This window comes from Pteropus vampyrus, unplaced genomic scaffold (genome assembly GCF_000151845.1).
Source record: "Pteropus vampyrus isolate Shadow unplaced genomic scaffold, Pvam_2.0 Scaffold46, whole genome shotgun sequence".
Lineage (NCBI taxonomy): Eukaryota > Metazoa > Chordata > Mammalia > Chiroptera > Pteropodidae > Pteropus > Pteropus vampyrus.
In genome coordinates this window covers 3412930-3423891 of record NW_011888827.1, presented here as the reverse complement: position 1 = coordinate 3423891, position 10962 = coordinate 3412930, and the positions used below count along the sequence as shown (strand labels likewise).

General features: G+C 40.8%; 1 long non-coding RNA gene across 2 annotated transcripts in view; it reads right to left on the bottom strand.

Annotated features, from left to right (window-relative positions):
- Positions 1 to 10962, bottom strand: part of LOC111739039 — a 27721-nt gene that overhangs the window by 4448 nt on the left and 12311 nt on the right. For both annotated transcript variants that reach the window (XR_002780074.1, XR_002780073.1), the window contains exon 2: positions 17 to 1647. This is a non-coding gene — a long non-coding RNA (uncharacterized LOC111739039). The remainder of the gene's footprint in view (positions 1 to 16; positions 1648 to 10962) is intronic.

The following is a 10962-nucleotide window of genomic DNA, read 5'->3' as shown; positions in this document are numbered from 1 at the left end:
CTGAGAACCATTAAACCTTTAGCATAGGGTTTCCAGATAAAATACAGGATGCCTAGTTAAATTTTAATTTCAGATAAACAGCAAATACTTGTTTACCCTAAGTATGTCCCAAAGATTGCATGAAACATACTTACACGAAATAATTTTTCATTTATCTGAAGTTCAAATGTAACTGGGTGCCCTGTATTTTTATTTGACAAATCTTGCAACCCTATTTTAGAAAAAAAAAAAAATCAGTGGGGATAGTGTCTCAATCTTGGATATTAAATATTAATTTTAGAGGAAGGCAACCAGACGCAACCTTGTATGAGGCCTCTTTACCTATGTTATTTTAGACCTCATCACAACACCACAAAGTAGATTAGGTCATCATCCCACTTTGCTTAGGAGTAGACGGAAGCTCAGAGAGGTTAAGTGACTTGCCTAACATCGCCCAGCCTGGGCTCTTTCCACGGCACCCCAATGTCACACTGACGGTTATCTTCGTAGAGTTCTTATTTTCCTAGCTTGCCCTACATCCTCTCAACGTCCCCCTTTCCCCACAAATGTTCAAGGAGAGATTCACTCCCGTCAGATCAATGTCACTGCCATAATGAAAACCACCACCAAAGCCCGTGAAGGACGAGGTCTGTCGAACCCTAATGAGAATGGTTCCGATTATGCAAAAAGCAACCTCATGGTTATTCTAATGTTACAAGTAAATATAAAACATTTAGAAATACTTGGCTTGGGCTGTTTTTTTCAAGTACAGATGTCTGACTCCCTGCCAGTTTATTATTAAAAATGCTACGGTGGTTTGGGTACAAAGATTGCTGTAAAAATAAAAGCCGATGCACTCGCAATACTCGTTTTGACTTCACGGGAAAAGTCAGCAACGGTGAGGCCCGAGCAGATGGTGGCTAATGGTGGCTCAAAAGTGGGTACCCCGACATTCGGAGCTCAGTCACTGCGCTGCTTAAAACCCTGCAGGTGCTTCCCACTGTACCTCGAATTCCAAATTGGCTTTCGCGACGCTGCAGCCCCCTGTGCTCCCTTTCTTCGCATATTCTAGCTTCTTCAGCTCTCCAGGTATTGATTGGCACTCGCTGCGTCCTCTGCTTGCTGCGTCCTGCCCGAGCTCTTCGTCTGGCTGGCTCCTTCTCAGCCTCCATCCTTCAGGCCGCCTCCGACCAGCTTCTCTGACACAGTTGCCCCTTTCCTGCCTCCAGTCACACTCTATCACGCCGCTCAGCTTATTTCCTTTATTTCTCTTGTAACTCTCTGAAATTATCGTGTTAACATTTTTTTTTTTCCCCACCAGAAAGTAAACCGCAGGAAGACAGGAGCCCCGTGTGCTTTGTTTATACACTTTGTCTCCAGCACGGAGAGCAACGTTAGAGCACCTAGTCGTTGCTCAATAAATGTTTGGTGAACAAACTAATGAATTCGCCAAAGCACCTGACGTCTTGCATTGCGTAGTCCTCTCTGGGTCTATGGGCCAGAAGGAAAGTGGCAGCTTCTACACATTTTAATCGACTCATGGGAAATACTGAAACGTGAGGGCATCCTAAACCTCCGTGAGTGATGGTTTTAAGGCCAGCAGGGATTTCCGAGACGATGTTCCCAACCTCAGCAATGGAAAACACTTTGATTTGCTGTAGCATTTGCCTGTGTATAGAAGGAGAAACGTAAATGAGATACAAGATCGAGAGCGTTAAAACACACCGACATAAATGTCGTCACCCTAATAATTTTCCTATTCCAAGCAAACGTGTTCATGTGGCCAGAACAATTTGGGGGGCATGGGAGAGGGAGCACTCCCAGGAGGGTTTGCTCCTTAGCTCGGCCTTCAGGGCTCCTCACACACTTGCTTCATGCTTCCTTCCTCGATTTCTTCTCATGCCTCTCTTTATGCAGCCTGCATTCCATTGGTTCTGAATTATTTCTCACGCCCCCACTTCCTGCATGCTTTCCCATGCCTATCCCTTTACTGTCCCTGTGCCCTTCACTTAGAATGTCCTTCCGAAGTGCAGAGTGCAGATCTAAAGCCTACTCATCATTCAAGGCCTGGTCCTGAGAGCGTCTTCTTCTTAATCTTTTATTATATCTGCCTCATACTTGGCAATGACCTCTCTCTCTCTCTGAAGTCCCTGGGCACTTCCCCCCCCCACCCCCCATCATGTCCTACTCGATATCAAGCCTGACTTCGAGCTTCTTAAGGGCCGAAGCTGTGCCTCATTTTTCTGTCTTCCACTGGCCCTAGCACCGTTGCTTTTGTGATAAATGAGTTAATGACATGTCTTGGGCACACGCAGCCTCAAGTCGTTAGCTGTGGGCCATAACAGGTTAGTGCCAGGAAGCTATGGCTGATCAGAGTCCATAACTTTCCTTTCCCCTTTCCCAAGGCAGGAGGGAGAGGGGAGGCAACTGATGGAATGGGCCCTCTAAACCAGTGTCTATAGGACCCCACATGTCCAGACAAAAGGGCCAGAGAATAGACTCAACTCTCCCTTTTCCATTCAGATATTTTCCTTTTAAGTGGCCAAAAGCCTGAAACAGCTGAATTCCTGGGCGCTCTACAAGCCTCTCCCACTCCCAACTTTCCCAAATGTTTTATTCCAAAACTCTGTCCAAATAAAAAAATCCCTGAAGAGACTCAAGTGCTAACACTGAACACATGAGTCTGAGAACCAGAGATCTGAGTGGAAACAAATACCCTGTTTTTGCCAGGTAAATGTTGTCAAATATACGGACATGCAAATATAGTTATCTCAAGTGGGTTGTAAACAGAGCTTGCATCTCACACGGGGTCCAAATTCACTTCCAAAACGATGGCAACCGGTTTGGGAGACTCTCGCTCATATTAAGCCAAGGATCCTCCCTTTCTGCATGGTCCAGGAGATTTGGAAATGTTCTGGGAGCAATGTGGTTTAAAATGAAGCCCAGTACAAGCTTTTGATCTATACAGGGTACGTATGCATATGCAACCCTACTGAATCGACAGGCAGGCTAAATTTAAACACTCCCTTCACTTACAGAATCCGAATTTACGATTTTGCTTTGGGACACACACATCCTTTCGAGTTCTCTACGTCTATAACACATGGAGAGGTGAAGGGAGAGCCCCGTGATCTCTCTAAGGCTAACACCCAAGTGTGGCCTTGGCAGCTTTGGGGCCATTGTCATATTTTCAACAAGTGATCGCTATTAGAGAGTGAACTAGTAAAAATGTTTCCCTGAACTCATTGTGAATTGCAACAGGAGGAAACACTCCATCACTGGAAAGTGACACTAATGTATTCTATTAGATTTGCTTATCATGTTAAAGAGCATATTAAAAGGAAATGTTTGGAAAAGGGATGCCATAACGTGGTATGATGGATTGAGAATTCCTAATTTGGAAAAAATGTGCTAAGACAACATGATTGATGTGAGTGACCTACTTTATTTTATAAGAAAGTATGAGTTGCCTCGGGCTCATTGGTACACATATTTGGAAAAAGTTGGTTTTTTTCCACATTAAGTTTTTATTAACATTTTCAAAAGAGCAGAAACACCATAGAAGGATCTAAGTTGTGACTTGTCAATGCAGATGTGTTTGTAGTCATTTGCTGCTTAGAAAAACTTATCCCCTTGCTGGAAGGGTTTCTGAATTGGGAGTTTCTTGCCAAGGGAACACCTGACGGGGAGGAATATGACACCTTTTTCACTGACAAAAAAAGAAAAATGACAGGGAAGGGCATTTTTTAAAGCACAAATGGATCTTCTGTTACTTGTAGGTAGCTGTAGGTAGCGATCTCTTAGAATGATTAACATTTCATGGACCCCCCTGGCCACCTTCCGGTTGTAGAGAGTAACTGATGGAGGCCGAGTTAACTATTTTATTTCTACTTTAAAAGTCGGATCCCAAAGCGGAGGCTCCCCATCAAACAAAGCTGCTTGGTCTGGAAGTTGGAAACTGTTGGGTTTATATCCCAGGAAGCAGAAGGAACTGCGGGTTGGCGACTGACGAAATACTCTTTCACCATCAAAGTGATGTTGCCAGTGAGTTTAAGAACTTAAGAAATTCCTATGGTATAATGTTTACCGAAGAAAGTAGGATATATATTAAAAAGTGGAAGTGGGAGAAAAAATTGGCATGAGCTTGCTAGAGTGCAATTTATCAATTTGTTCCCAAAGCCGTAGATTTCCCCATGACTTTGGACCCAGAAATTCCACTTCTAGAAAGTTCTCTTAAAGAAATAATCATAAATGTTAACAAAGATTTAGATAGTAAGATGTCTACTATAGATTCATAATATTAAAAAATAAACTCATATTCGCTAGGTGGAAAACCAGAGGAGAGAATGAGCAATTAGGGGGATCGTTTTATAAACTATATAAATGTCTAACCAATGTACTGTATATATACTTAAAATTATTTAAAATAAATGAATTTATAAAAATAAACAAATAAACAAACTCAACCTAAACATCGAAAGTTAGGGATTGATTAGATAAATTTATACGTTTACTATAGCTGTTAGAATGATAATGCAGAAAAAGGTTTACAACATTTTATTAAGTACAAAAAGTAGGTTAGAAAAACATTATGGTGCTATTTGAACAGCTATGTATATCATATGTCTACTTAATTCTCAGACGTATGCATACGTCTACTTCGGTAAATATAATGTTGTATATATATATAATGATCCTTTTTAAAAGTTATATGTAAGTAATGTTAAGAATGACTATTTCTGAAGAGTAGATTCTGCAAGTACTGTTTGTTTCTTTTTGTATGTTTTCATTTTCTACAATAGATACGCTTTACTTCGGTAATAAGTAAAGCAGTTATTATGTGGAAAATGCAAGAGACTCAACTGATTACTTAATAGAAACAATAAGAGAGTTCATAAAGATTCCCAGACATAAACTAAATAGTTTTCTCATCTAATAGTAATAACAAGTTGAAAATATAAAATGAAAAATTATCACATTCACTATGGCAAGAACAAAACAAAGCATAAATCACTCACAAAACTGAAAATACAATGTCTAATTCACGCAAGAACTATCTAAGACCTGTTTAGAGACAAATATTGAAGTACATCAAAGAAAACCTAAACGAAGTAAATTGTTGCATTTCTGCTTGGGATGAATAAATATTGTGAAGATTTCAATTCTGCCCCAAATTAGTTTATAACCTTTATGCAATTCCAGTAAAATTTCTGATTAGAAGAACTGGCAAGTTGAATCTAAATGTTATCTAGGAGAATAGATATATGAGAATAGATAATTTTTATAAAACAAGAAAAATGAGAGGAGACTTGCCCTATTGGCTTTTAAAAGATATTATAAAATCAGAGTAATTAATTATTATGAAAATGTTGTAAGAATATAAAATAGATTAGTGAATAAAAGAATAAAAATAAAATAGGTTAATGAGGAACAAGATGTATGGGGATCTAGTATGTGATACAGATTGTTTTTCTTGTTAGTAGAGGTTAGATTTTTCCTCAAATGGTGGAATAATTAGTTATCTATTTGGTTGGGTGGGGGGAGTAGATTTTCACCTCAAGCCACATTCACAGAAAAAAATAATTTCAAATGTATTAAAGATGCACACATTTTTAAGAATTATAAAGCTACAAAAGAACCTAAAGAACAATAATTTCATAATCATGAGAAAGGGAAAAACCTTTCTTGAAAAGGGATAAACCTCAGAATCCATAAAGGAAAAAACTAATAAAATTTACCTGCATAAGTATTTAAATGATTGGTATGGGAAACATACTATAAATGACAAACTAAGGGGAAAATGTAATCTGTGTGGCAAGTGATTGATTAAGGGCTTCACTATAAAAGTGCTATTTTAAGATTAAAAAAAAAAAGGTCATCATTCCAATAGAAAAATTGGGACGATGTAAGCAAGTTTTATATAGAAGGCAAAATACAAATCGCCACTAAACATGTAAACAAACCAAAAAAAAAAAAAAAAATGCTCAATCTCATTAATCAGTTTAAATTAAAAAATTAAAAAAATATATTATTTTCGCTCACCATTATTAAAAATGTTTAAAGGAATAATAATATTCAATGTATTGAGGCTATGGAGAAATATTTTTGATCCAGTAATTTCATTTCAGGTAATTTACCCTGTGAAAATAGCCATAAAATGGCCCAGTAGATGCTGGAATATTATGCAGCTGCTTGCAGAAGGAGGCAGACCTATACACTGACAGAGGGAAATTTGCAGAAACAGCATCTTTGTGATCCCAATGTCTGTTTAAGAAGTATACATAGCTCTTTGTATATTGAGAAGAAGTTTTACAGCAGACTGTCATGGTGGTAGGATGGGGAAGGAACCTACTCTGATTTTTTTCTTTTGTCACATTTACATTTTTTATGATCACGTGTGACTTTTATAATAAAAAACAATGCACCTCTGAGAGATGTGCCCGGAGAAGTGAGGTGACTTGTCCGAGGTTGACAGCACTTGAGGACCAGCCTCTGGGTCTCCCGATGCCCAGGCTCCCGCTGCCCCCAGAGTCCCTTCTTCCTTCAGAGGAGCCCATGGAGGCAGAGATTCTCCGCCAAAGGAGCCCATAAGCACTCTGAAAAAGCCACTCGCTACCACCTGCCGGGTTGCGAGCATCCCATCTCCCCCACACTCTTGGCTGGGAGGGGCCCACTTACAAGGCATTGGTTTAATAGGTTCCAGGGCGGGGCCGAACCCGCAGTAGTGTGGGGCCTCTCAGCCCCACGTCCAGCTAGCCTGCCCACTTGCCTCCCAAGGGAAAATTTGAGAGGGAATCTGTGGGCTCGGGAAGGATCCCTCCAGCCCACGAGTGGGGAGTGGTCCAGGGATTCCTTCCTCCACCCCCATGACTGCTCCCACACTTGCTGCACTGGGTAACCTCACATGGCTGCGTGGCAAAGGGTCTTTCCAGTGAGGGGGGTGGGGGGATGTAGAGGGAGGAAAGCAGGAAGATGCATCGCTTCAAAGTGCACAACATCAGCTGTATTTTAAAGCGCTTTATACTTTACCTTTCCACCCATTACCTCATTTGATCTCTGGAATCATCCTCTGAAGGAAGAGGAACTAGTGCAATTATTATTCCCATTTTACAGAAGAAATAACTGAGGCTCAGGAGGCTGAGCCATTGATGTGGTCACACAGCTAGGAGGTGTGGAGAGAGAATGAGAGGTTGGGTCAGCTCGGTGCTAATTCTCTGCTCCAGCCACACTTCCCCTTCTCTTCTGGGAGAACACGACCCTGGCTCTGTCCATGGAAGCAAGTTCCCCTTGCTTGAGATTGGCCTTGACCAGTGACACCATGGAGTTTTCGGCATGGTCTTGGATGACTTCTGAACCCTAGAACCTAATTCAGTGTCTAGCATGCCTGAGCCGCCTCCAGCAGCTTTTGCTCCTTCAAGGCTAAGGTTGGTTGGGCTGATTCTCTGGGCGGAGGGCGAGGGGGTGGAACCTGGGGATGGGCACAGATCTGAGCATTTTTGGAGGATATAGTCTTGCTCAGGAAAGGCTCTAACCACTAAAGCTTTGGGTATGTGAGCCCTACGTTTGATTGATTCACACTTGTGCTCCCACAACCTAAATGTCTGGCATACAGTGGGTGCTTAATAAAAGTTTGCTTTATCGATGATCGGCTGTGAAGACCCAGGTCTTATCTCCAGTCCTTCTTGAGTTCACCATGATTTTGTCTGTCCCTGTGCCCAGATTGAGACTCTTTTTTCCTACTGTAACATGATGTGGGTTAGTATCTAGGACCTGAAGCCACCCAGCCCGGGTAGGGGCTCTCCCAGTTTTATTTTCAGAACAAAGGGGCTGGAGGAACAGAGGCCAGCTTTATCCAAGAGATTTAGAGCCAGAGGCTGCAGAGAAGTGGAGGAGGATCTCCATACTTCTGTGCTCAGTCCACCTTTCTAACAGTTTCACCAGCTTCAACATCCCCAAGATTTTGACTCCACCATTGCTCCTAAGACCAGGGACACTGCTATTCTGCTTCTCTGTCCCAGTCCATGGCAGGTGCACGTGAACAAATATGGTCTCCTCTTGTAACGACTTGCCACAATAGAAATCAGAAGTTCAGGACTGGTAAAGTCCCTCCATTGGAGATTCAGAAGGAGCAAAGACTTGCTCAAGGTCACAGAGAGAGACAATAGAAGAAACTTGGCCAGGATGCAGGAGCTGGTTTTCAGAAGCCAACAAAGCTAAGGCCAGCTCACTTGCCTTGGTTTGGGAACCAAGGGGACCTGTTGAGAGCCACCCATCACATACAAGAACCCCCACACTGGCTCCAGCCAAAGCTCAATTACTGCTGGGAGAGGCATGATGCTCTCATAATGAAGTCATATCTATCGCAAAGATCCTGAGGCTACTTAACTGTGAAATAATTACATGTGCCTCAGAACTGGGAGATCAAGGATTTCTTTCCAACATCCCATGATGCTCTTTAAAAAGTTCACTATAAACTGCAGGTGGTGTGGGGAGAGGCAACATCTCTGAGCCAGGACACCATGTTTTAATTCTACCTTTTATGTTTTGACATCATCTCATCTATGTGTATCTATCTCTCTTTAGACAGTAAAACAACATTAAAGTAGATTAAAAGAGTAACAATTGTCATCCATATTCACATTGCTATAACTCAGTCATACCCACATGCATGTGTCTCCTTGTATAATTACACAAGCAATACCTAAATGCACTCTCATTGTCAGAAATTCACACTGCAGTCAGTAAAAGTGCGTGGCCCACACCATCCCCTCATCAATTCTCCTCTCCTGCCCTGAAGTGACACAATTGTCAGCTGTGTATCTTTTCAGAACTTTTCTCTATGTTTACATCTAAGTATTCATATGTAACCATATAGTGTACGAATAAAACACATAAACAAGTAGTGCTGATTTTAAACAGTAATGGAAGCATATTTTGTATTGTTCTGGAACTTGCTTTTTTCTCTTTTTAAAAGATTTTTCCATGATACTCCCTACAGGTAGCTACTTCCATTTTTAAAATAGCTACGGTTTTCTGTATCATGGAAGCATCATAATTTTTTTTTTACCAGTCTCCCATTGAGGAACACTTAGATTGTTTCTAATTTTTCAGTATTCCAAATAGTGGAGATATATATATATGCACACACACATATATTTGTATGTATCGGCCTCAAACTTTTTGCCTCTCATGTGGCTGATGAGTCTTTTTATTCATGTCAGCAAACTGTCCTACTGAGAAATGTCAGCTCCATGAGGGCAGATATTTTTTTCTGTATTCTTCACTGCTATGTGCCAGAACAGTGCCTGCTCAGCATAAGTGCACAATAACTGTTTGTTGAATGAGTAATTGACCAGTAGGGGAGAACAGAGCTGAAAATTATTTTAACGATTAATGCTTGTCTAACGCCTGCACTTTACAAAGGCATTTTAATATCCTAATCACATTCTGTCCTCAGAACAACTGTGTGAGGTCTTTAGATCCTGCACTGTTATTGCCCCCGGACTTATCGATGAGGACAGTATCAAGAGGAAAAAATATAGGCGATTTTATGTCTGGGCACATTAAATAATAGTTATCTAGTTTTCCAACTAGTCTTTGAAGGCAAGGACTATAATTCACTAAATCTTTAACTCTGTTAATTGCAGGTCAATTGCAAATTTCCTTACAAATGGTAAATGCACAATATCGGTTGAATGAATAAATGATCCCTAAATACTATCAATATGCGACTTTTAAGTGGTCTTTTCTTCTGAGGGCACAGGGCCTCCTAACTCACTCTGCTTTTGAGACAGCAACCAAGCTGTTGTGGGCCAATCTCATCATCTGGTGACTGGTGCAGGGAATGGCCTTTTCCTTCATCTCTGGTGTTGGGGTTATGCTTTTTCCTCTCTCACTACTGGGTCAAAGCCACCTCTGACAATTTTCCTAGGCTTATATACGTTCTAAGTCTTCTTTTACTCTCTGTGGAATTGCAAGTCTTGCCCACCTCTACTCCCTTCAAATAATTTGAGAATCGAAACCAACCAACTCACCCCAACTGTGACTGAGAAGCCAAACTGTAATGCTTTGATAGCTGTGACAGGGGAAGACATCTGTGTCGAGGTAGATTCAGATCTAGGGCCACTGTACTTTAAAAGTGCCCATGACCTCTTAGAATCTCTCTACAGGATTTTACCTAATTCCTTATCCCATTAACTCTCCTTGCTTCAAAATAGACTTCACTCTATTTTTCTGTTTTGTTTAATTACGACGACTCTATCACAACACCTATAAGATTTTGTTGCACTTATTTATTGACGAAGGAGTCTTCCTCTACTAAACAGTGAGCTGCTTGAGGGAAGATATTATGAGATTATTTTTCATTTTTGAATCCCAAATGCCAATATAGTGCCTGGCAGAAAGCAGGTATTTTTTGGGGGGGCGGGGGTGGGGAAGGACTTCATATAAACAGAATCACATAGAGTGTTTCTTTATTTACTAAAAAACAATAACAAAAATGTGTAGACATAATCTCATTTCTTTTCTTTTCCAAGGTGTCAAAATTTAACATTCCCAAATGTTTGACAGTGGTGGCCTCTGGCTTGTGGGAATTTAAGTGATTGTTACTTTGTTCTTTATACATTCTGGTCTAATATAAAAATATACATATAATCTTGTAATAATGAGAAAAAATTAAGCTTTTTCATAGGATGGAGGGATGTGTTTCTTGTGGAGAGTGAACAAGTGAGGTTCAGAATGAGTGTGGCATAGAGCCCTGGCTGTCTGAAGGCTAAGAACACCCTTCCCTGGCAAGGCTCTTTCTAGTGACAAGGGACTTGGTACATCATCTCAAGGTCAAAGACCCCTCAAATCATTTCCTGCCTGGATTATTGATTATCCCTTTGGATATGGAACCATTTGACTAAAGGATTCCTCCAATCTCAAACTCTTCCTCTTGAATCCTAGCAAAGACCATACACTATGGTCTCTGAATATCATTTG